The sequence below is a fragment of the Chiloscyllium plagiosum genome, unplaced genomic scaffold (genome assembly GCF_037043375.1).
Source record: "Chiloscyllium plagiosum isolate Xiang-an unplaced genomic scaffold, Cpla_swu_hap1 HiC_scaffold_13, whole genome shotgun sequence".
Classification (NCBI taxonomy): Eukaryota; Metazoa; Chordata; class Chondrichthyes; order Orectolobiformes; family Hemiscylliidae; genus Chiloscyllium; species Chiloscyllium plagiosum.
The window spans coordinates 61,631,545-61,655,823 of record NW_028270151.1 but is presented as its reverse complement, the minus strand read 5'-3'; the positions used below and the strand labels follow the sequence as shown (position 1 = coordinate 61,655,823).

Sequence of the window (24,279 nt, the reverse complement as noted above, 5' to 3'; positions counted from 1 at the left end):
TGATGGAGGGGAGGGGAGGGGGAGGGTGAGGGGAGGAGGAGGGGGTGAGGGATGATGGAGGGGAGGGGGAGGGTGAGGGGAGGAGGAGGGGGTGAGGGATGATGGAGGGGAGGGGAGGGTGAGGGGACGAGGAGGGGGTGAGGGATGATGGAGGGGAGGGGGAGGGGGAGGGGAGGAGGAGGGGGTGAGGGATGATGGAGGGGAGGGGAGGGGGAGGGTGAGGGGAGGAGGAGGGGGTGAGGGATGATGGAGGGGAGGGTGAGGGGAGGGGGAGGGTGAGGGGAGGGGGAGGGTGAGGGGAGGAGGAGGGGGTGAGGGATGATGGAGGGGAGGGGAGGGTGAGGGGAGGGGGAGGGTGAGGGGAGGAGGAGGGGGTGAGGGATGATGGAGGGGAGGGGAGGGGGAGGGTGAGGGGAGGAGAAGGGGGTGAGGGATGATGGAGGGGAGGGGAGGGGGAGGGGGAGGGGAGGGGGAGGGGAGGAGGAGGGGGTGAGGGATGATGGAGAGGAGGGGAGGGTGAGGGGAGGAGGAGGGGGTGAGGGATGATGGAGGGGAGGGAGGGGGAGGGTGAGGGGAGGAGGAGGGGGTGAGGGATGATGGAGGGGAGGGGAGGGGGAGGGTGAGGGGAGGAGGAGGGGGGTGAGGGATGATGGAGGGGAGGGGGAGGGTGAGGGGAGGAGGAGGGGGTGAGAGATGATGGAGGGGAGGGGGAGGGGGAGGGGAGGGGGAGAGGAATGATGGAGGGGAGGGGGAGGGTGAGGGGAGGAGGAGGGGGTGAGAGATGATGGAGGGGAGGGGGAGGGTGAGGGGAGGAGGAGGGGGTGAGAGAAGACGGAGGGGAGATGGGAGGGGGAGGGGAGATGGGAGGGTGAGGGGAGGAGGAGGGGGTGAGGGATGACGGAGGGGAGGGGGAGGGTGAGGGGACGAGGAGGGGGTGAGGGATGATGGAGGGGAAGGGGAGGGGGAGGGGGGGGAGGAGGAGGGGGTGAGGGACGATGGGGGAGGGGCAGGGTGAGGGGAGGAGGAGGGGGTGAGGGATGATGGAGGGGAGGGGGAGGGTGAGGGGAAGAGGAGGGGGTGATGGATGACGGAGGGGAGGGGGAGGGTGAGGGGAGGAGGAGGGGGTGAGGGATGATGGAGGGGAGGGGAGGGGGGAGGGTGAGGGGAGGAGGAGGGGGTGAGGGATGATGGAGGGGAGGGGGGAGGGTGAGGGGAGGAGGAGGGGGTGAGGGATGATGGAGGGGAGGGGGGAGGGTGAGGGGAGGCGGGGGAGGGTGAGGGGAGGCGGGTGAGGGGAGGGGGGGAGGGTGAGGGGAGGGGGGGGGAGGGTGAGGGGAGGGGGGGAGGGTGAGGGGAGGAGGAAGGGGTGAGGGATGACGGAGGGGAGGGGGAGGGTGAGGGGACGAGGGGGAGGGTGAGGGGACGAGGAGGGGGTGAGGGATGATGGAGGGGGAGGGTGAGGGGAGGAGGAGGGGGTAAGGGATGATGGAGGGGAGGGTGAGAGGAGGAGGAGGGGGGTGAGGGATGATGGAGGGGTGGGGAGGGGGAGGGTGAGGGGAGGAGGAGGGTGTGAGGGATGATGGAGGGGAGGAGGAGGGGGTGAGGGATGATGGAGGGGAGGAGGAGGGGGTGAGGGATGATGGAGGGGAGGAGGAGGGGGGTGAGGGATGATGGAGGGGTGGAGGAGGGGGTGAGAGATGATGGAGGGGGGAGGAGGGGGTGAGGGATGATGGAGGGGAGGAGGAGGGGGGTGAGGGATGATGGAGGGGAGGGGAGGGGGTGAGGGATGATGGAGGGGTGGAGGAGGGGGTGAGGGATGATGGAGGAGTGGAGGAGGGGGTGAGGGATGATGGTGGGGAGGGGGTGAGGGATGATGGAGGGGTGGGGAGGGGGTGAGGGTGTGGAGGGGAGGGGGTGAGGGATGATGGAGGGGAGGGGGTGAGGGATGATGGAGGGGAGGGGAGGGGGTGAGGGATGATGGAGGGGAGGGGAGGGGGTGAGGGATGATGGAGGGGAGGGGAGGGGGTGAGGGATGATGGAGGGGAGGGGTGGGGGTGAGGGATGATGGAGGGGGGGGAGGGGGGTGAGGGATGATGGTGGGAGGGGAGGGGGGTGAGGGTGATGGAAGGGAGGGGAGGGGGTGAGGGATGATGGAAGGGAGGGGAGGGGGTGAGGGATGATGGAGGGAGGGGAGGGGGTGAGGGATGATGGAGGGGAGGGGGTGAGGGTGATGGAGGGGGTGGGGGGTGAGGGATGATGGAGGGGGAGGGGGTGAGGGATGATGGAGGGGAGGGGGAGGGGGGTGAGGGGATGATGGAGGGGAGGGGAGGGGGTGAGGGATGATGGGGAGGGGAGGGGGGTGAGGGATGATGGAGGGGAGGGGAGGGGGTGAGGGATGATGGGGATGGGAGGGGGTGAGGGATGAGGGAGGGGAGGGGATGAGGGATGAGGGAGGGGAGGGGGTGAGGGATGAGGGAGGGGAGGGGGTGAGGGATGATGGAGGGGAGGGGAGGTGGTGAGGGATGATGGAGGGGGGGGGGGTGGGGAGGTGGTGAGGGATGATGGAGGGGAGGGGGGTGGGGAGGGGTGAGGGATGATGGAGGGGAGGGGGGTGGGGAGGGGTGAGGGATGATGGAGGGGAGGGGGGTGGGGAGGGGTGAGGGGGAGGGGAGGAGGGGAGGGGGGTGGGGAGGGGTGAGAGGGAGGGGAGGAGGGGAGGGGGGGTGGGGAGGGGTGAGGGGGAGGGGGTTGGGGAGGGGTGAGGGGGAGGGGGGTGGGGAGGGGGTGAGGGGGAAGAGGGGAGGGGGTGAGGAGGGGTGAGAGGGGAGGAGGGGGTGAGGGGGGAGGGGAGGGGGTGAGGGGGCTGGGAGGGGTGAGGGGGAGGGGAGGAGGAGGGGAGGGTGGTGGGGGAGGGGTGAGGGGGAGGGGGTGGGGAGGGGTGAGGAGGGGAGGGGGTGAGGGGGGTAGGGGAGGGGGTGAGGGGGAAGGGGTAGGGGGTAGGGGAGGGGGTGAGGGGGGTGGGGAGGGAGTGCGGGGGTTGGGGAGGGGGTAGGGGCGGTGGGGAGGGGGTAAGGGGGGTGAGGGGGGTGGGGAGGGGAGGGGGCTGGGAGGGGTGAGGGGGGAGGGGAGGGGGTGAGGGGGAAGGGGTAGGGGGTAGGGGAGGGGGTGAGGGGGGTGGGGAGGGAGTGAGGAGGTTGGGGAGGGGGTAGGGGAGGGGGATGGGGTAATGGGAGGGGGTGGGGGGGTGGGGAGGGGGAAGGGGAGGGGGGATGGGGTAATGGGAGGGGGTGGGGAGGAGGAGGGGAGGGGGATGGGGTAAGGGGAGGGGTGGGGTGAGGGGAGGGGGTGAGGGGTGGGGAAGGGGGTGAGGGGTGGGGTGAGGAGGGGGGGAGGGGAGGGGGATGGTGTGAGGGGAGGGGGTAGGGGAGGGGAGGGGGATGGGGTGAGGTGAGGGGGCGGGGAGGGGGATGGGGTGAGGGGAGTGGGGGGGATGGGGTGAGGTGAGGGGGGCGGGGAGGGGGATGGGGTGAGGGGAGGGGATGGGGTGAGGGGAGGGGATGGGGTGAGGGGAGGGGATGGGAGGGGGATGGGGTGAGGGGAGGGGGTAGGGGAGGGGGTGAGGGGGAAGGGGTAGGGGGTAGGGGAGGGGGTGAGGGGGGTGGGGAGGGGGTGAGGGGGTGGGAGGGGTGAGGGGGAGGGGAGGAGGGGGTGAGGGGGGAGGGGAGGGGGTGAGGGGGCTGGGAGGGGTGAGGGGGAGGGGAGGAGGAGGGGAGGGTGGTGGGGAGGGGTGAGGGGGAGGGGGTGGGGAGGGGTGAGGAGGGGAGGGGGGTGAGGGGGGAGGGGAGGGGGTGAGGGGGAAGGGGTAGGGGGTAGGGGAGGGGGTGAGGGGGGTGGGGAGGGAGTGAGGGGGTTGGGGAGGGGGTAGGGGCGGTGGGGAGGGGGTAAGGGGGGGTGAGGGGGGTGGGGAGGGGAGGGGGCTGGGAGGGGTGAGGGGGGAGGGGAGGGGGGTGAGGGGGGGTGGGGAGGGAGTGAGGGGGTTGGGGAGGGGGTAGGGGAGGGGGATGGGGTAATGGGAGGGGGTGGGGGGGGTGGGGGAGGGGGAAGGGGAGGGGGATGGGGTAATGGGAGGGGGTGGGGAGGAGGAAGGGGAGGGGGATGGGTAAGGGGAGGGGTGGGGTGAGGGGAGGGGGTGAGGGGTGGGGAAGGGGGTGAGGGGTGGGGTGAGGAGAGGGGGGGGAGGGGAGGGGGATGGTGTGAGGGGAGGGGGTAGGGGAGGGGAGGGGGGTGAGGTGAGGGGGCGGGGAGGGGGATGGGGTGAGGGGAGTGGGGGGGATGGGGTGAGGTGAGGGGGGCGGGGAGGGGGATGGGGTGAGGGGGGGGATGGGGTGAGGGGAGGGGATGGGGTGAGGGGAGGGGATGGGGTGAGGGGAGGGGATGGGAGGGGGGATGGGGTGAGGGGGAGGGGATGGGAGGGGGATGGGGTGAGGGGAGGGGGATGGGGTGAGGGGAGGGGATGGGAGGGGGATGGGTGAGGGGAGGGGGTGGGGAGGGGGATGGGGTGGGGGGTGGGGTGAGGGGTGGGGGGGGTGGGGAGGGGGATGGGGTGAGGGGTGGGGGTGGGTATGGGGTGAAGACAGGGGGTGGGGGAGGGGGATGGGGTGAGGAGAGGGGTGGGGGAGGGGGATGGGGTGAGGAGAGGGAGTGGGGGAGGGGGATGGGGTGAGGAGAGGGAGTGGGGGTGGGGGGAGGGGGATGGGGTGAGGAGAGGGAGTGGGGGAGGGGGATGGGGTGAGGGGAGGGGGTGGGTTGGGGTGGGGAGGGGGATGGGTTGTGGGGAGGGGTAGGGGGTTGGGGGTGAGGGAGGGGGTGGGGAGGGGTAGGGGGTGGGGGTGAGGAGGGGGTGGGGAGGGGGGATGGGGTGAGGGGAGGGGGTGGGGAGGGGGATGGGGTGAGGGGAGGGGGTGGGGAGGGGGATGGGGTGAGGGGAGGGGGTGGGGGTGGGGAGGGGGATGGGAGGGGTAGGGGGTGGGGGTGTGGAGGGGGGTGGCGAGGGGGATGGGGTGAGGGGTGAGGGGTGGGGGTGGGGAGGGGGATGGGGTGAGGGGATGGGGTGGGGGGTGGGGAGGGGGTGGGGTGAGGGGAGGGGGTGGGGGTGAGGAGGGGGTGAGGGTGGGGAGGGGGATGGGGTGAGGGGTGGGGGTGGGGTGAGGGGAGGGGGTGGGGATGGGGTGGGGGGAAGGGGTGGGGTGGTGAGGGGGATGGGGTGAGGGGAGGAGGTGGGGAGGGGGATGGGGTGAGGGGAGGAGGTGGGGAGGGGGATGGGGTGAGGGGAGGAGGTGGGGAGGGGGATGGGGTGAGGGGAGGAGGTGGGGAGGGGGATGGGGTGAGGGGAGGAGGTGGGGATGGGGTGAGGGGAGGAGGTGGGGAGGGGGATGGGGTGAGGGGGAGGAGGTGGGGAGGGGGGATGGGGTGAGGGGTGGAGGTGGGGAGGGGGATGGGGTGAGAGGAGGGGGTGTGGAGGGGATGGGGTGAGGGGAGGGGTGGGGAGGGGGATGGGGTGAGGGGAGGGGGATGGGGGAGTGGAGGGGGATGGGGTGAGGGGAGGGAGGTGAGGAGAGGGGGTGAGGAGGGAGAGGGGGTGGGGAGGGGGAGGAGGGGGAGGGGAGGGAGAGGGGGTGGGGAGGGGGAGGAGGGGGAGGGGAGGGAGAGTGAGGGGAGGGGGGTGAGGAGGGAGAGAGAGTGAGGGGAGGGGGTGAGGAGGGAGAGGGGGTGAGGGGAGGGTGTGGGGAGGGAGAGGGGGTGAGGGGAGGGGGTGGGGAGGGAGATGGGGTGAGGGGAGGGGAGGGGGTGGGAGGGGGTGAGGGGAGGGGGGTGAGAGGGGGGGTGTGGGGAGTTGGTGGGAGGGGGGTGAGGGGAGGGGGTGAGGGGGAGAGGGGAGGGGGAGAGGGGGAGGGGGAGAGGGGGGAGGGGGGTGAGGGGGAGGGGGTGAGGGGAGGGAGAGGGGGAGGGGGGGAGGGGGAGAGGGTAAGGGGGGAGAGGGGGAGAGGGGGAGGGGGGAGAGGGGAGGGGGAGGGGGTGAGGGGGATGGGGAGGGAGAGGGGTTGAGGGGAGGGGGAGGGAGAGTGGGCGAGGGGAGGGGGAGGGAGAGGGGGTGAGGGGAGGGGGTGAGGGGAGGGGGAAGGAGAGGAGGTGAGGGGAGGGGGAAGGAGAGGGGGGTGAGGGGAGGGGGAAGGAGAGGGGGTGAGGGGAGGGGGAAGGAGAGGGGGAGTGGGGGTGAGGGGAGGGAGAGGGGGTGGGGGAGGGAGAGGGGGTGAGGGGAGGGAGAGGGGGTGAGGGGAGGGAGAGGGGGTGAGGGGAGGGAGAGGGGGTGAGGGGAGGGGAGGGAGAGGGGGTGAGGGGAGGGAGAGGGGTGAGGGGAGGGGAGGGAGAGGGGGTGAGGGGAGGGAGAGGGGGTGAGGGGGAGGGGAGGGAGAGGGGGTGAGGGGAGGGGAGGGAGAGGGGGGTGAGGGGAGGGGAGGGGGGGTGAGGTGAGGGGAGGGAGAGGGGGGTGAGGGGAGGGGGAAGGAGAGGGGGTGAGGGGAGGGAGAGGGGGAGGGGGTGAGGAGAGGGGGAGTGAGGGGAGGGGTGAGGGGATTGGGAGGGGGAGGGGGAGCGGGGAGGGGGAGGGGTGAGAGGATTGGGAGGGAGAGGGGAGGAGGAGGAGTGTGGAGAGGGGTGAGGGGATTGGGAGGGGGAGGAGGAGTGAGGGGTGCGGGGAGGGGTGAGGGGTGCGGGGAGGGTGAGGAGGAGGGGGAGGAGTCAGGGGAGGAGGAGGAGTGAGGGGAGGGGTGAGGGGATTGGGAGGGGGAGGGGGAGCGGGGAGGAGGAGGGGTGAGGGGATTGGGAGGGAGAGGGGGGAGTGTGGGGAGGGGTGAGGGGATTGGGAGGGGGAGGAGGAGTGAGGGGTACGGGGAGGGGTGCGGGGAGGGGTGAGAAGGGAGGGGGAGAGGTGAGGGGAGGAGGAGGAGTGAGGGAGGAGGAGGAGTGAGGGGGAGGAGGAGGAGGGTGAGGGGGAGGAGGAGGAGTGAGGGGAGGAGGAGGAGTGAGGGGAGGAGGAGGAGTGAGGGGAGGAGGAGGAGTGAGGGGTGAGGGGAGGAGTGAGGGGTGAGGGGAGGAGTGAGGGGTGAGGGGAGGAGTGAGGGGTTGAGGGGAGGAGGAAGGGATGAGGGGAGGGTAGGAGGAGGGTTGAGGGGAGGGGAGGAGGAGGGGATGAGGGGAGGGGAGGAGGAGGAGGGGGAGGGATCAGGGGAGGGGGAGGGGTAGGGATGAGGGGAGGAGGAGGGGAGGGGGAGGGATGTGGGGAGGAGGATGAAGGAAGTGGGGAGGGATGAGGGGAGGGGGAGGGGTGAGGGGGGAGGGATGAGGGGAGGGGTGAGGGGAGGACGAGTTGGAGGGGTGAGGGGAGGAGGAAGGATGGGGTGAGGGGAGGATGGGGAGGGGTATGGGGAGTGGGAATGGTGGAGGGAGGGGGAGGGGTGAAGAGAGGGGGTGGGGTGAAGGGAGGCGGAGGGGTGGGTGAGGGGAGGAGGGGCGAGGGGAGAGGTGGTGGGGGAGGGTGGGAGGGAGGGGGAGGGTGGTAGGGGGGAGGAGAGAGGGGGAGGGGAGGAGGAGAGAGGGGAGAGGTGGTGGGGGAGGGTGGGAGGGAGGGGGAGGGGTGGTAGGGAGGAGGAGAGAGGGGGAGGGGAGGAGGAGAGAGGGGGAGGGGAGGAGGAGAGAGGGGGAGGGGAGGAGGAGAGAGGGAGAGAGGGGGAGGGTGGGAGGGGAGGAGGAGAGGGGGGAGGGTGGGAGGGGAGGAGGAGAGAGGGGGAGGGTGGGAGGGGAGGAGGAGAGGGGGGGGAGGGTGGGAGGGGAGGAGGAGAGGGGGGGAGGGTGGGAGGGGAGGAGGAGAGGTGAGGGGAGGGGGAGGGGAGGGGGAGGGGTGTGGGAGGGGTGAGGGGAGAGGGGAGGGGTGAGGGAAGGGGAGGGGTGAGGGAAGGAGGGGGTGGGGAGGGGAGGGGGTCAGGGGTAATGGGGGAAGGAGGAGGGGGGAGGAGTAGGTGTGAGGGGAGCGGTAAGTGTGAGGGGAGGGATAGGGGTGAGGGGTGTGGGAGGGATGAGGGGAGGGATAGGGATGAGGGGACGAGGAGGGGGAGGGATAGGGGTGAGGGGGAGGGATGAGGGGGAGGGGTGAGGGAGGGGTGAGGGGAGGAGGAGGAATGAGGGGAGGAGGAGGGGAGGAGGAGGGGGAGGGGTGAGGGGAGGAGGAAGAACGGTGGTGTGAGAGGAGGAGGGGGGAGTGGTATGGGGATGGGAGGTGGGTGAGGGTGGGGGAGGGGATGGGGAGGGGGGTGAGGGTGGGGAGAGGATGGGGGTAGGGTGTGAGGGTGGGGGAGGGAGGATTGGGTGAGGGGACGAGGAGGGGGAGGATAGGGGTGAGGGGGAGGGATGAGGGGGAGGGGTGAGGGGAGGGGTGGAGGGGAGGAGGAGGAATGAGGGGAGGGGTGAGGGGAGGAGGAGGGGAGGAGGAGGGGGAGGGGTGAGGGGAGGAGGAGAAGGTGGTGTGAGAGGAGGAGGGGGGAGTGGTATGGGGATGGGAGGTGGGTGAGGGTGGGGGAGGGGATGGGAGGGGGGTGAGGGTGGGGGAGAGGATGGGGTAGGGTGTGAGGGTGGGGGAGGGAGGATTGGGTGAGGGTGGGGGAGGGGGAGAGGGTGAGGGTGGGGGAGGGTGAGGGTGGGGGTTGGTGATGAGGGAGGGGTGGGGGAGGGGATGAGTGAGGGGGAGGGGAAGGGGAGGGGTGAGTGGGTGGGTGAGGGTGGGGTAAGGGGTAGGGGAGGAGAGGGGGAGGGGGGAGGGTGTGGAGGAGGGGAGGTGGTGGTGGGGGAGGGGGTGGAGCAGGCGAGGGGGTGATGGGGTGGGGTGAGGGGGTGAGGGTGGGGGAGGGGATGAGGGTGGGGGAGGATGTGGAGGAGGGGAGGGGGTGGAGAGGGGAGGGGGAGGGGGTGAGGGTGGAGGAGGGGAGGGGGTGAGGGTGGAGGAGGGGAGGGGGTGAGGGTGGGTGGAGGAGGGGAGGGTGGAGGAGGGGAGGGGGGAGGGGGTGACGGTGGAGGAGGGGGTGGAGGAGGGGAGGGGGTGAGAGTGGAGGAGGGGGTGGAGGACGGGAGGGGGAGGGGGGTGGAGGAGGGGAGGGGGTGAGGGTGGAGGAGTGGAGGGGGAGTGGGTGAGGGTGGAGGAGGGATGGAGGAGGGGAGGGGGTGAGGGTGGAGGAGGGGGTGGAGGAGGGGAGGGGGGCTGAGGATGGGGGAGGGGGTGGAGGAGGGGAGGGGATGAGGGTTGGGGAGGAGGGGTGGTGGGGGTGAGGGTGGGGGTAGGAGATGAGGGAGAGGAGGGGAGGCGGTGAGGGTGGAGGAGGGGGTGAGGGTGGGGAAATGGAGAGGAGGGGCGATGGGGAGGAATGGAGAGGAGGGGCAATGGGGAGGAATGGAGAGGAGGGGCGATGGGGGGGAATGGAGAGGAGGGGCGATGGCGGGGGGAATGGAGAGGAGGGGCGATGGGGGGGGGGAATGGAGAGGAGGGGCGATGGGGGGGGAATGGAGAGGAGGGGCGATGGGGGGGGGAATGGAGAGGAGCGGCGATGGGGGGGGGAATGGAGAGGAGGGGCGATGGGGGGGGGGAATGGAGAGGAGGGGCGATGGGGGGGGGGAATGGAGAGGAGGGGCGATGGGGGGGGGAATGGAGAGGAGGGGCCATGGGGGGGAATGGAGAGGAGGGGGGAATGGAGAGGAGGAGCCATGGGGGGGAATGGAGAGGAGGGGCCATGGGGGGGAATGGAGAGGAGGGGCCATGGGGGGGAATGGAGAGGAGGGGCCATGGGGGGGGAATGGAGAGGAGGGGCCATGGGGGGGGAATGGAGAGGAGGGGGTGAGGGGGGGAATGGAGAGGAGGGGGTGAGGGGGGAATGGAGAGGAGGGGGTGAGGGGGGAATGGAGAGGAGGGGGTGAGGGGGGAATGGAGAGGAGGGGCCATGGGGGGGGGAATGGAGAGGAGGGGGTGAGGGGGGGAATGGAGAGGAGGGGGTGAGGGGGGAATGGAGAGGAGGGGCCATGGGGGGGGGAATGGAGAGGAGGGGGTGAGGGGGGAATGGAGAGGAGGGGCCATGGGGGGGGAATGGAGAGGAGGGGCGACGGGGGGGGAATGGAGAGGAGGGGCGACGGGGGGGGGGGAAATGGAGAGGAGGGGCGATGGGGGGGAGTGGAGGAGAGGAGTGGCGATGGGGGGGTAGTAGAGAGGAGGTGCGATGGGGCGGAGTGGATGGACGGGCGATGGGGCGGAGTGGAGAGGACGGGCGATGGGGGGAATGGAGAGGAGGGGCGATGGGGGGGAATGGAGAGGAGGGGGCGATGGGGGGGAATGGAGAGGAGGGGCGATGGGGGGGAATGGAGAGGAGGGGCGATGGGGGGAATGGCGGGGGGGAAATTGAGAGGTGGGTGTGAAAGGGGGAAATGGAGAGGAGGGGGTGAGGGGGGGAATGGAGAGGAGGGGTGTGGGGGGGAATGGAGAGGAGGGGGTGTGGGGGGGAATGGAGAGGAGGGGGGTGTGGGGGGGAATGGAGAGGAGGGGGTGAGGGGGGGAATGGAGAGGAGGGGGTGAGGGGAGGGAATGGAGAGGAGTGGGTGAGGGGGGGGAATGGAGAGGAGGGGGTAGGGGATATGGAGAGGAGGGGGTTGAGGGGGGGGAATGGAGAGGAGGGGGTGCGGGTGGGAATGGAGAGGCGGTGGTGAGGGGGGAATGGAGAGGAGGGTGTGAGGGGGGGAATGGAGAGGAGGGGATGTGGGGGGGAATGGAGAGGAGTGGCGATGGGGGGTAGTAGAGAGGAGGTGCGATGGGGCGGAGTGGATGGACGGGCGATGGGGCGGAGTGGAGAGGACGGGCGATGGGGGGAATGGAGAGGAGGGGCGATGGGGGGAATGGAGAGGAGGGGCGATGGGGGGGAATGGAGAGGAGGGGCGATGGGGGGAATGGAGAGGAGGGCGATGGGGGGGAATGGCGGGGGGGGAATTGAGAGGTGGGTGTGAAAGGGGGAAATGGAGAGGAGGGGGTGTGGGGGGGAATGGAGAGGAGGGGGTGTGGGGGGGAATGGAGAGGAGGGGGTGAGGGGGGGAATGGAGAGGAGGGGGTGAGGGGAGGGAATGGAGAGGGAGTGGGTGAGGGGGGGGAATGGAGAGGAGGGGGTAGGGGGGGATATGGAGAGGAGGGGTTGAGGGGGGGAATGGAGAGGAGGGGGTGGCGGGTGGGAATGGAGAGGCGGTGGTGAGGGGGGAATGGAGAGGAGGGTGTGAGGGGGGAATGGAGAGGAGGGGATGTGGGGGGGAATGGAGAGGAGGGGGGGTGAGGGGGGGAATGGAGAGGAGGGGGTGAGGGGGGGAAGGGAGAGGAGGGGGTGAGGGGGGGAATGGAGAGGAAGGCGGTGAGGGGGGGGGAATGTAGAGGACGGACGATGGGGCGGAGTGGAGAGGACGGGCGATGGGGGAATGGAGAGGAGGGGCGATGGGGGGGAATGGAGAGGAGGGGCGATGGGGGGAATGGCGGGGGGGAAATTGAGAGGTGGGTGTGGAGGGGGGAAATGGAGAGGAGGGGGTGAGGGGGGAATGGAGAGGGTGAGGGGGGAATGGAGAGGAGGGGGTGAGGGGGGGGAATGGAGAGGAGGGGGTGAGGGGGGGAATGGAGAGGAGGGGGTGAGGGGGGGAATGGAGAGGAGGGGGTGAGGGGGGGAATGGAGAGGAGGGGGTGAGGGGGGGAATGGAGAGGAGGGGCTGAGGGGGGGGAATGGAGAGGAGGGGGTGAGGGGGGGAATGGAGAGGAGGGGGTGAGGGGGGGAATGGAGAGGAGGGGGTGAGGGGGGGAATGGAGAGGAGTGGGTGAGGGGGGGGAATGGAGAGGAGGGGGTAGGGGGGGGAATGGAGAGGAGGGGTTGAGAGGGGGGGAATGGAGAGGAGGGGGTGCGGGTGGGAATGGAGAGGCGGGGGGTGAGGGGAATGGAGAGGAGGGTGTGAGGGGGGAATGGAGAGGAGGGGATGTGGGGGGGAATGGAGAGGAGGGGGTGAGGGGGGGAATGGAGAGGAGGGGGTGAGGGGGGGAAATGGAGAGGAGGGGGTGAGGGGGGGGGGAATGGAGAGGAGAGGGTGAGGGGGGAATGGAGAGGAGGGGGTGAGGGGGGGAATGGAGAGGAGGGGGTGGGGGGAGAATAGAGAGGAGGGGCGATAGGGGGGAATGGAGAGGCGGGGCGATGGGGTGGAATGGAGAGGAGGGGCGATGGGGGGAATGGAGAGGAGGGGCGATGGGGCAATGGAGAGGAGGGGCGATGGGGGCGAATGGAGAGGAGGGGGCGAGAGGGGGAATGGGGAGGAGGGGGCGTGGGGGGGAGGGGGCGAGGGGTGAATGTCGAGGAGGGAGGGGGGAATGTCGAGGAGGGGAAATGTCGAGGAGGGGAAATGTCGAGGAGGGGAAATGGAGAGGAGGGGGCGGGGGAATGGCGAGGAGGAGGCAGGGGGGAATGGCGAGGAGCGGGCGGGGGTGAATGGCGATGAGGGGGCGAGGAGGGGGGAAGGGCGAGGAGGCGGCAAGGTGGGGAAGGTCAAGGAGGGGGCGAGGGGGCAATGGCGATGGCGGGAATGGAGAGAAGGGGGAGGGGGAATGGAGAGGAGGGGGCGAGATGGGGGAATGGAGAGGAGGGGGCGAGATGGGGGAATGGAGAGGAGGGGGCGAGATGGGGAAATGGAGAGGAGGGGGCGAGGAGGGCGAATGGAGAAGAGGGGGCGGGGGGAATGGAGAGGAGGGGGCGAGGTGGGTGGAACGGAGAGGGGGCACGGGGGGTGGAACGGAGAGAGGGGATGAGGGGGGGGAATGGAGAGGAGAGTGGGGCGAATGGAGAGGAGGGTGTGGGGGGGAATGGAGAGGAGGGGGCAAGGGGGAATGTAGAGGAGGGGGCAGGGGGGAATGGAGAGGAGGGAGGGGGGAATGTCGAGTAGGGGAAATGGCGAGGAGGGGGCGAGATGGGGAAATGGAGAGGAGGGGGCGAGGAGGGCGAATGGAGAAGAGGGGGCGGGGGGAATGGAGAGGAGGGGGTGAGGTGGGTGGAACGGAGAGGGGGCACGGGGGGTGGAACGGAGAGGGGGGATGAGGGGGGGAATGGAGAGGAGAGTGGGGCGAATGGAGAGGAGGGTGTGGGGGGGAATGGAGAGGAGGGAGGGGGGAATGTCAAGGAGGGGGCGAGGGGGGCAATGGCGATGGAGAGAAGGGGGAGGGGGAATGGAGAGGAGGGGGCGAGATGGGGGAATGGAGAGGAGGGGGCGAGATGGGGGAATGGAGAGGAGGGGGCGAGATGGGGGAATGGAGAGGAGGGGGCGAGATGGGGAAATGGAGAGGAGGGGGCGAGGAGGGCGAATGGAGAAGAGGGGGCGGGGGGAATGGAGAGGAGGGGGCGAGGTGGGTGGAACGGAGAGGGGGCACGGGGGGTGGAACGGAGAGAGGGGATGAGGGGGGGGAATGGAGAGGAGAGTGGGGCGAATGGAGAGGAGGGTGTGGGGGGGAATGGAGAGGAGGGGGCAAGGGGGAATGTAGAGGAGGGGGCAGGGGGGAATGGAGAGGAGGGAGGGGGGAATGTCGAGTAGGGGAAATGGCGAGGAGGGGGCGAGATGGGGAAATGGAGAGGAGGGGGCGAGGAGGGCGAATGGAGAAGAGGGGGCGGGGGGAATGGAGAGGAGGGGGTGAGGTGGGTGGAACGGAGAGGGGGCACGGGGGGTGGAACGGAGAGGGGGGATGAGGGGGGGAATGGAGAGGAGAGTGGGGCGAATGGAGAGGAGGGTGTGGGGGGGAATGGAGAGGAGGGAGGGGGGAATGTCAAGGAGGGGGCGAGGGGGGCAATGGCGATGGAGAGAAGGGGGAGGGGGAATGGAGAGGAGGGGGCGAGATGGGGGAATGGAGAGGAGGGGGCGAGATGGGGGAATGGAGAGGAGGGGGCGAGATGGGGAAATGGAGAGGAGGGGGCGAGGAGGGCGAATGGAGGGAATGGAGAGGAGGGGGTGAGGTGGGTGGAACGGAGAGGGGGGGTGAGGGGGTGGAACGGAGAGGGGGTGGCGAGGGGGTGGAACGGAGAGGGGGGTGCGAGGGGGTGGAACGGAGAGGGGGGATGAGGGGGGGGGAATGGAGAGGAGAGTGGGGCGAATGGAGAGGAGGGTGTGGGGTGGAACGGAGAGGGGGGGGTGCCGAGGGGGTGGAACGGAGAGGGGCGCGAGGGGGTGGAACGGAGAGGGGGGCGAGGGGGTGGAACGGAGAGGGGGCATGGGGGTGGAATGGAGAGGGGGGATGAGGGGGGGAATGGAGAGGAGAGTGGGGCGAATGGAGAGGAGGGTGTGGGGTGGAACGGAGAGGGGGGGTGCCGAGGGGGTGGAATGGAGAGGGGGCACGGGGGGTGGAATGGAGAGGGGGGATGAGGGGGGGAATGGAGAGTAGAGTGGGGCGAATGGAGAGGAGGGTGTGGGGGGAATGGAGAGGAGGGGGCAGGGGGGAATGGAGAGGAGGGGGCGGGGGAATGAAGAGGAGGGGGCGGGGAGGAATGGAGAGGAGGGAGAATGGCGAGGAGGTGGCGAGGTGGGGGGAATGGAGAGGAGGGGGCGAGGTAGGGGGAATGGAGAGGAGGGGGCGAGTTGGGGGGAATGGAGAGGAGGGGACGAGGTGGGGGGAATGGAGAGGAGGGGACGAGGTGGGGGGCATGGAGAGGAGGGGGCGAGGTCGGGTGAATGGAGAGGAGGGGGCGAGGTGGGGTGAATGGAGAGGAGGGGCGAGGTGGGGGGAATGGCGAGGAGGGGACGAGGTGGGGGGAATGGAGAGGAGGGGACGAGGTGGGGGGAATGGAGAGGAGGGGACGAGGTGGGGGGAATGGAGAGGAGGGGGCGAGGTGGGAATGGAGTGGAGGGGGCGAGGTGGGGGGAATGGAGAAGAGGGGGCGAGGGGAAGGAATGGCATAGGAGGGGACGAGGGGGGCGAATGGCGAGGAGGGGGTGAATAGCGAGGACGGGGCGAGGGGAGAATGGAGGGGAGGGGGCGAGGGGGGGGAAATAGAGGGGAGGGGCCGGGGGGAAATGGGGGTGAGGGGGGGGAAATGGGGGCGCGGGGGGGGAACGGAGAGGAGGTGGCGAGGGGGGGAATGTTGAGGGGGCGAATGGCAAGGTGTGGGCGAGGGGGGAATGGAGAGGAGGGGCGAGGGTGGGGTGGTTCAGGGGCAGGAGGGGTAGGGTTTTGGCGGTAGTGTAAGGTACGGGGGTATAGTGGAGATGAAGGAGAGGGTAGGGGAATAAGAGAGGAAAGTGGATAGGAAATGGGAGTGGGTGAGGGGAAGGGAGATAAGGGAGGCAGGGAATGTACGTGAAATAAGGGAAGAGGGTGGGGCTGGGTGAGGGAGAGGAGGAGAAGTTGGGAGCGAAGTGATGAGGAGGTGGAGGAGAAGGGAATGGAAGATCACAAATTGTTGGAGCAGAAGTAGACCACTTAATCTATTGGATCTGTCTCCTGAGCATAGCCGGTCATAATTCTCAACTCTACTTTCCTTCATTTTACCCATAACCCTCCATTTTTTTAAGTTTTAAAAAATAAATTAAAATAATTTGTTAGGGTGTTCTTTACTGTCGATTTTGCTTTCTGAGTCTGATTCAGCCCAAATAGATAAGACACATTCAATGAATGAATTTTGTGACAGCCCAGTGCTGGGGAGAAAATTTTCATACTAATTCACAAATGACAAATTTGTTTTACAATTTACCAGTAGGAGTTTTGAATTTAAGACTTCAGGGGTCCTAGTCATTAACATAACCCTAGCTATGAGGAGCGGGGAGGGGGTGTGCAGGTGAGGGAGGGGAGAAAGGAGGACTTGGGGGAGGTGGAGAGAGGGAATGTGTGGGATCGGAAGTGGTGAGTGGGAGGAGGACAGTTAGAGAGGAGAGTAGGGTGGGGTGGGGGAATTGGAAGAATACATGAGTGGAGTGGAGAGAGGTCTGGAATGTGGGAGGGGGAGAATATAAGAGGAGAATGAGAGGTGCGGTGAAGTGATAGGGCGATGGTGACCAGGAGACACCTGAGTCCTGTGGTTGAAAAGTGCACAAGGGGTGTGCTGCTGCTGTCTGCGATCTGCAATTTGTTTTTTCTAACTTGTGTTTTCTGGCTTTGCCTGTACAGTACAATGACTCTGGCATGACTAATATTTCCATTACACAAATCAGAAAATGCTGTTTACAAAAATGGGCACTGCTATTCAAAGCGCAGCTTTGAGCTTTACCTTCAAAGATTATAGAACAACTTGAATCTGCTGCATTTCTGATATATTTTTATTGTGTTTCAGCTTCAAAAAAATCTCCTTTACCTGTCAAAGATGTGATCTCTCTTTTTTTTGTTGACAGGATAATAGACTGGAGTATCTTATTGTTTAATGTGCCCCCTGTTTGGCATGGGTTCATACAGTGTAAAAAGTACTATTTTAAAAGTCAGTGACGTCTTTTTGCTGGAACCTAAGAGAATAATCCTTTAATCCACCCATGCAAATTTTATTACTTCCCAAACCTACAATTCTGTTTCAAAAGCAAGACATTGTGGAAATCTTTAAACAAAACACAGAAAATACTGGCAATACGTTTTTTTTAAAAAAAGAATTCTTTCATGTCAAGGCTGGCATTTGTTGCATAATCACCCTTGAACCAAATGGCTTTCGAGGCCAGTTTAGAGCCAATGATATTGTTTCAAGGCATGTGGGCCAGAATAACAGATTTATTTCCCTAAGAAGCGTTAGCAAACCTGTTGGGTTTTTACAGGAATTAAGAATCTAAACATATAAATTAGAATCGCCTGCTCTCTGGCTCCAGAACATACAGTTCTCAGCAACTATCCCAAAACATCCTATGACCTCCCCATATAGGCTGCAATTGCCCATCTTATTTATCCAGTCTCTATAATGTAGTTTAAAATCAGACATGATTTTTGCTGAGCCTTTCAGACAAGCTCCCATTACATTTTCCTTTACAATCCATCAAACCATGTGATTACTATTAGGAGGCCTGTGCACGATTTTCACAACTAACTTTTTGCCTGTTTAATTCCTTGTCTGTACCCAAACACTTCTACCTCCTAGTTTTTTTAACTTAGGTCATTCCTCTGCACTGACCTATCCTTCCCCTTTTCCTGTCTTCCTGCCAGTACTCCCTCTAATGTTGTTTTCAGTGTGTGAACCTCTGAGATCTGTGTGTGACACCACCTTCTGAAACTAGAAGTCAATGCATTGGCTTGGCATGTGTGCATCATCAGACAAACTTTGGAGCAGCTACACAACTTGAAAGGGAGTCTTGCTTCCTGTCTTTACTGAATATCATGTGCCCTCCAATATTCAAATCCCAGTTGATGTCATCCCGAAACCAAGACTTTACAATGCTGTGATTGTATTTATTTATTTCTATTTGCATTATAAATTCATGGTGGTCATACCGAGGCTGGCTTTCAATTCAGATTTATGAATTGAACTTCACTAGCTACCACGGCAAGGTTTGAATCCAACTGTGGAAAGTGAACCAGAGTTAATATTTCTAATTCTTTCATTGGATATCATTGCTCAATGTCCCTGAAATTGTTGCAGTGAACCTCCTTCAACTGGTGCAATCCATGTAGTTTAGGTAGAAGTAATTAGGGGAGGAAATATCTTAGTAAAAATTGAACATGTTTGGCCCGTAATCGTTGGAGTTTAGAAGAATGAGAGGTGATTTTATTGAAATGCATATGATTGTGAAAGAATTAGTTCTGAAAAGTTTTTTTTCCCCTTTGGGGAGAGTAGAACTCGGGACTACCAATAAAAAGTAGAGTCTGAGGATGATCACATGGACAACTGTTTTCATGAGGGTTGTTAGTTTAGAATTCTCTTCAGTGGTGGGAGGTAATTGAATGTTTAAATCTGCTGTGGATAGATTCTTCTTTACGAAAGAGTCAAATGGAATGGAAGTAGACAGCAAAATAGAAACCACAATCTGAGCGACCATGATCTTATCAAATGGTGGAGCAGACTCGAGGGCCTATTCTTGCTTTTAATTCATATGTCTGGAAGCATGTTCTAGAAGTTTCCTCCAACCACATTGAAGGAAAAGTGATATAGTTCCAAGCCACTTAGTGTATAACTTGGAGTAGGAATTTGCAGGTGCTTCTGTTGTCATGCATATCTGACTACTACCCACATTCTTGGTGGGTGGTGGGGATTGTGGATTTGCATGCTGTCAACTGAGTAAGTTACAGTACATCTTGTACATGGTGGAAGGGGTGCATACGAATGATTGTGGACAGATGCTTTGTTCTGGATGATGTTGAATTTCTTGGGTTTTGGATCTGCACCCATTCTGATTGCAGGAAAGGATTGCATTACCCTGTGGACTTGTGGATGGTGGACGAGTTCTGGCAAGTCAGAAAATGAATTGCTCTCATCTGTGACTTTCTCTTGAAATAACAGCAGTTATTATTGATACCAAAGTATGATTTTAAAATACTAAACTGTTTTTTGAGTTCTCTCAATTAGCACAATTTTTCTCAATGTCACAGTCCTTCACCCTAGTGTGGTATAACTCTGCACATAAGCCAAAACTTTGGAAGGATGAAATCTGTAATTTTATTATGAGGTCATTCTTGCAATTCAGTTAGATATTATTTGAAAAGTTCATGCAGACACTTTATGTTGTACTGAAATCTGAGGAGAAAAGCCAGAGTCTATCTGCGTGAAAATTCCACATACGGTGATATTGAACAGGAAATATAGTATCATCATTTGTTTTGGACTGAATTCATATCTATTTAATAAATGTAGATATCCTTGTCAATCTACTATATTAGGTTATTGAGCAGATTTTCTGGATGAGTTTTAAAGTGTTTTTTTCATTACAAGTATATGAGTTAGGAACAGGAATGCGCGACTTTGTCCTCCGAACTTACATAGCCATTCAATAAGATTGTGGCTGTTTTGATTGTAACCTCAAAGCTGTATTCCCACCTCCTTTATAACCTTTATCTCTTTGCTATCTCTAATCTATCAACTTCTGTCTAAAAATATTCAAAGATTTTGCTTCCACCACCTTTTCAGGAAGGGAGTTCCAAAGGCCCTCAGAAGAAATGTTTAGCCTAATCTTGTTTTTAAGTGATGAACCCTTATTGTTGAACGTCAAACTCTAGGAATAGATTCTTTCATGAGAGGATGTATCACCCTCTTAAAACTCCTGAGGTTCTTGTATGTTTCGATTAAGTAGACTCTTATTCTTATAACTTCCGGCAGATACAAGTTTAGCCTGTCCAACCTTTGCTCATAGAACAGCCCGCCTATTCCTGGTATTAGTCTGGCAAACCTCCTTTGAACTGCTTCCAACACTTTCTTTATACATACTTCCTAAATAAGGTGACTAATACTGTACACAGTGCTCCAGATATGATCTCATTAGTGCCCTATATAAGTGAAACACAACCACGTTACTTTTGTGTTCAAATGCCTTTGTAATAAACAATACATTCTATTAGTTTCCTTGATTACTTGCCATACCTGCATATGCCTTTTGTTTTCATGCACTTGGATCGTCAGATTATTCTGCATGTCAGCTTTTTAATCTCTTGCCATTTAGATAATATGATTTATTTTTCTAAAATGGACAATTTTGCATTTTCCCACATTATGCTCCATTTCATCATTCTTTGTCTGTTCACTTAATCTATTTTCTTTTGTAGTCTCCTTATGTCATCTTCTCACCTTATTTTCCTAACTACCTTTTGTTATCAGCAGACTTAACAACCGTACCTTCGGTTCCTTCGTCCAAGTATGAGTTGTAAAAACTTGAAGCTCCAGCATTGATTCGTGCGCCATACACTTGTTAGATTTTGTCAACCAGAAAATGGCCCTTTTATGCCTATTGTTTTTAGTATAAGCTAGCCAATTTTCTGTCCATGCCAATATGTTACCTCTTACACCATGCAACAGCCAGGTTTTGCAATAGCCTTTGATGTGGTGACTTATCAAATGCCTTCTGGAAATCTCAACAAAGTACTTTCTCTGGCTCCCCTTTACCCACTGAGCATGTTCTGACTTCAAATATCTCCAATACATGGTTTTTCTTTTACAAAATAATTTGAACTCTGCCTTCAATGTTTTTATATGCCCTGCTATAATGTCTCTAAAACAGCTTGCAGTGTTTTCTCTATGACATGTTCAGCTACCAGTCTTGTAGTTTCTGTTTCCCTCCCTTTAGATTAAAGGGGTTTCATTGGTTACTTTACAATCTAATGGGACCATACCCAAAGTCTAGGGAACATTAAAATCAATGCATTGACAATCACACTTGCCACTTGTTTTAAATGTTTGGATGAAGTCCATCAGGACTGTCAGCCTGCAGTTCCAACAGTTTACCACTTAAGTGGTAATTGAATTTTTCTGGGGTCCTCCCTCACATTTATTTCCTGATTTTCAACTATTTTTGGGATGTTACTTGTATACTCTATGATAAAGATGATTGCAAAATATCTGTTCAGTTCATTTGCCTTATTTTCCATTGTTAATTCTCCAGATCCATTTTGAATTGTGACTATTGCTCAATTTGTTAACTCTTATTTTTAGCAAATCTATAAAACCTCTTACTATCTGTTTTTGTATTTCTAACTGGCTTTCTCATGTGTTCCTCTCCTTATTTTTCCTCCTCATTAATAGCTTAAGCATTCTTGGATGTTCTTCATATTCTGACCAGTCTCTGACCTGTCAACTGTATTTGTGCAATTATACGGTTTTTCTTTAAATTTGATTCTACCTTTAATTTGTTAACCATAATGTTGACTCCTTGCCATGGAAATGCTCATTCTTGTTGGAATGTATCTGTTTTGTATATTCTGAAATATCTGTCCTTTGATCTCTATTGACCTGTCCCTTAACTTTATTTTCCTGTTCACTTCAGCTAACTCTGCCTTCATAATTGCCCTTATTAAAGTTTTAAAAAACTCGTCCTGGATCCAGTCTTCTGCCCCTGAAACTAAATGTAAAATTCAATCTTCCAGTGATCACCACTCCCTTGGAATGCCTTCACCATGACATAATTAATTCTATTTGTTGTACAATACCAGATCTCTTAATATCTCCTGTCAGGTGATAGGTTCTGGAACATGCTGTTCTGAGAAAGTATCCTGAAAACATTCTGTGAACACCTCATCGAGGCCAACCTTGCTTATTTGATTCATCCAGTCTACATGTACATTAAAATCCCTTGTAATTATTGCCTTACCTTTCTGACAAATTCCCATTATTATTTTGTTCTTCGATTTTATTTTGAATTTTAAAAATCCTGATATTTGTATGGAGTGTTTTAAGTTTTTTTTTTCAACTGTCATCTGATAAACATCTAAGTATGTGAGTTCCTGAAGCTGGATTGAATATCTCAATTGGTTAAAGATTTGAAAGTATATGCTGTTTTCTAGGATACTCCAGAGCAAATCGTTTTGACAATAGGATTCCATTTCCAGGTTAGTAAAATTGAAAGTGTACTCACATAGAATAATATTTTATACTCATATAGTAACATTGTTAATATTCTATATGTTTTCAGTTACCTTTATATGTATTTTCTTCTAAAATTCATGACACAGTAATGTTGTCTTTTTATATGTCCTCATATTGTCATCAGATTTTATTTGGCATCACTTTCTTGCCATGCATTTGGGCAGGTGATTCTGCAACAAAAATGTGTTATATAATTCCATTTCAGAATAGGGAATATCTGTGTAATTCTTTGTTGTAGAAACACTTTATTTTCTTCCAATTGGTGTTATGTCCCTTACATCGATTTTTCTTAGCTGCAAAAAGCAATTTTTCCAAAATGTGGTAGTAGTCCATCAATTTAGTTTTTCGCTTCCTGTTTTTATATCATCTGTCAGTTTTAGGTCTGATGGCAGGAGGGAAATAGCCTACATCCTTATTCTCCTGGTGCGTGATTTTGAAGTTGCAGGTGAAACATTTAAAATAAATTCCTAGGATGTTGAAGTCTCTGGCAAGGACAGCATTTGTTGTCTACCACTAGTTGTCTTAAGAGCTTGTTGGTACAAGTCAGTGGCTTGTTCAATGGCAAGCTCCAGAGCAGCTTCCCCTAAAAAACCATTCTATACATCCATTCAAAGTATTAGTTTTGGAAATATTCAGGACTGCTTCCAACTGATTTACATCTTTCCTTAAATAAGAATACTAACACCATACACAGTACCACAGGATGTAGATTCTCAAATAGCGAGTGTAACTGAAGCATAACTTTCACTTTTGTATTGAAATCCTCCAGCAAATAATTATAACATTTTAATGCATTCCTAATTACTTGCTATACCTGTATACCTACCTTCTGTGATTAATGCTGGAGGCAACCCAGATCACTTGCATTTCAGAGCTCTGCAATCTCACTTTTAAATGATTTGCTTCTTTTTCATTCTTCCTGACAAATGGACAATTTCATATTTCCTGCATCATACTCTACTTGCCAAATCTTGGTCCACTCATTAACCTATCTGCATTTTTCTTTTCAGCCTTGTCACAACTTACTTTCCTAACTATCTTTGTGTTATCATCAAATTTAACAAGCTTCAGCCTATAAGTGCAAGTCATTGATTTGAATTGTACAAAGTTGAGACCCGAACACCAATCATTGTGGTATACTCGTGCCAACCAGAAAATGGCCCATTTATGCTTACTATTTCTTGTTAGCTAACCAATCTATTATCCATGCCAATATGTTACCCTCTACATTAGGGTCTTACTTTCCACAATAGCCTGTGATATGGCATCTTACTGCCATCTGGAAATCTAAGTACAGTACACCAACTGATTTCCCCTTTATCCACAGCACATATTATTTCCTTAAAGAACTCCAATCAATTTGTTAAACATGATTTCCTTTTTGCAAAACCATGTTGACTTTGCCCAAGTACTTTGGACTTTATTGAATAACCTATCATAATGTATTTATTAATGGCTATCAAATCTTTCCCATGACTCATGAACCTTCCCTGAACCTAGGGAATTTTGGACTGAAAGACAACTCATCAACTATCCCATTAGCTGTTTCTTTTAAGACTTATCAGCACCTGTGAATGTCTCGGTGTACATCTCCAATAATTTGCTCAGGACCACTTCCCCGATAATTCTAATTTTCTTGAAATAGGTGGGAGATAGGAATTCATGTTCTGTATCTCCTCTATAGTTCAGAGGCAAAATACCTGTTCATCTGCTGTATTCTTGTTTTCCACAGTTCATTCTCCACCCCAGATTCACTTTCTGTAGGACAACTAACTTTGTTAAATTTTCTTTTTTACATATTTGTAGAAATTCTATCTTTTTATATTTATAGCTAGCTTTATCACGTATTGTATTTTTCCTTCTAATTAATTTAAACATAATTGTTTGCTTTTTTGTCTGACCTTTTTGACGAACCACAGATTTTTGTGTAATTTCCAGAGAATGATACAGTACAGAAGAGGCCTGTCAGTTCCTGTGCAGCCCTGATCAAATGGCCTAAACTGCAGGCAATACTGCCTTTTGTCTCTCACTCTTTGCTACAGAGAACAGTATAATTCCTCTGCATTTATTGTTCCCTCCTTACCAAAGCATTTGTTTTTGCTCTCCCAGCTTGAACGTTTTTATATCCATGACGCCTTGGACAGTTAATTCATCCACTTTGAAGCCCTTATTCTCATCCGTGCAAGCTGAAAGAGTCTCAACCGATTGGACAATTGCAATAGATGCTCCTTCCCTTAGGGTTCCCTTACCTGCCCCACTTACAGTCACAGCTTCCTTTCCCTGACCAGTGACCAAATCAGAATACTATGTCCCAGGGAATGTGATCACCCCATGGAATAAAGTGGTCCAGGTAACTCTTACCATTCTGATATGTTGCAGTGTCTGGAAGTTTTGAGCCAAAACTGTTTGATCTGCGAATACTGCAGCCATTGGCTTCAAGTGCTACAACATTCTACCTGTCCTACCAGCAGTCGCAACACACTACCTGTCCTACCATCTTTATTATGTGATTAATTGATCAATCAATCATAAAATGATTTTAATGTTTTTGGACACAGTCATACAGCATGGAAACAGACCCATCAGACCAACCAGCCCAATCCCCAACTAAACTAGTCCCATCTGTCTGCTCCTGGCCCATATCCCTTCAAACCTTTCCTAT

At 58.5% G+C, this 24,279-nt stretch overlaps 1 protein-coding gene across 6 annotated transcripts in view; it reads left to right on the top strand.

Moving 5' to 3' along the window:
* Positions 1 to 24,279, top strand: part of rsrc1 (arginine/serine-rich coiled-coil 1) — a 480,289-nt gene that overhangs the window by 984 nt on the left and 455,026 nt on the right. For 2 of the 6 annotated variants that reach the window (XM_087993663.1, XM_087993660.1), the window contains exon 2: positions 21,536 to 21,580. The exons of 3 other annotated variants lie outside the window; for them this stretch is intronic. The gene's annotated coding sequence lies outside the window, so the exon portion shown is untranslated. Of the gene's footprint in view, positions 1 to 21,535; positions 21,581 to 24,279 lie in introns of those variants that run through there. One more of the 6 variants, XM_087993659.1, reaches the window with a different exon arrangement.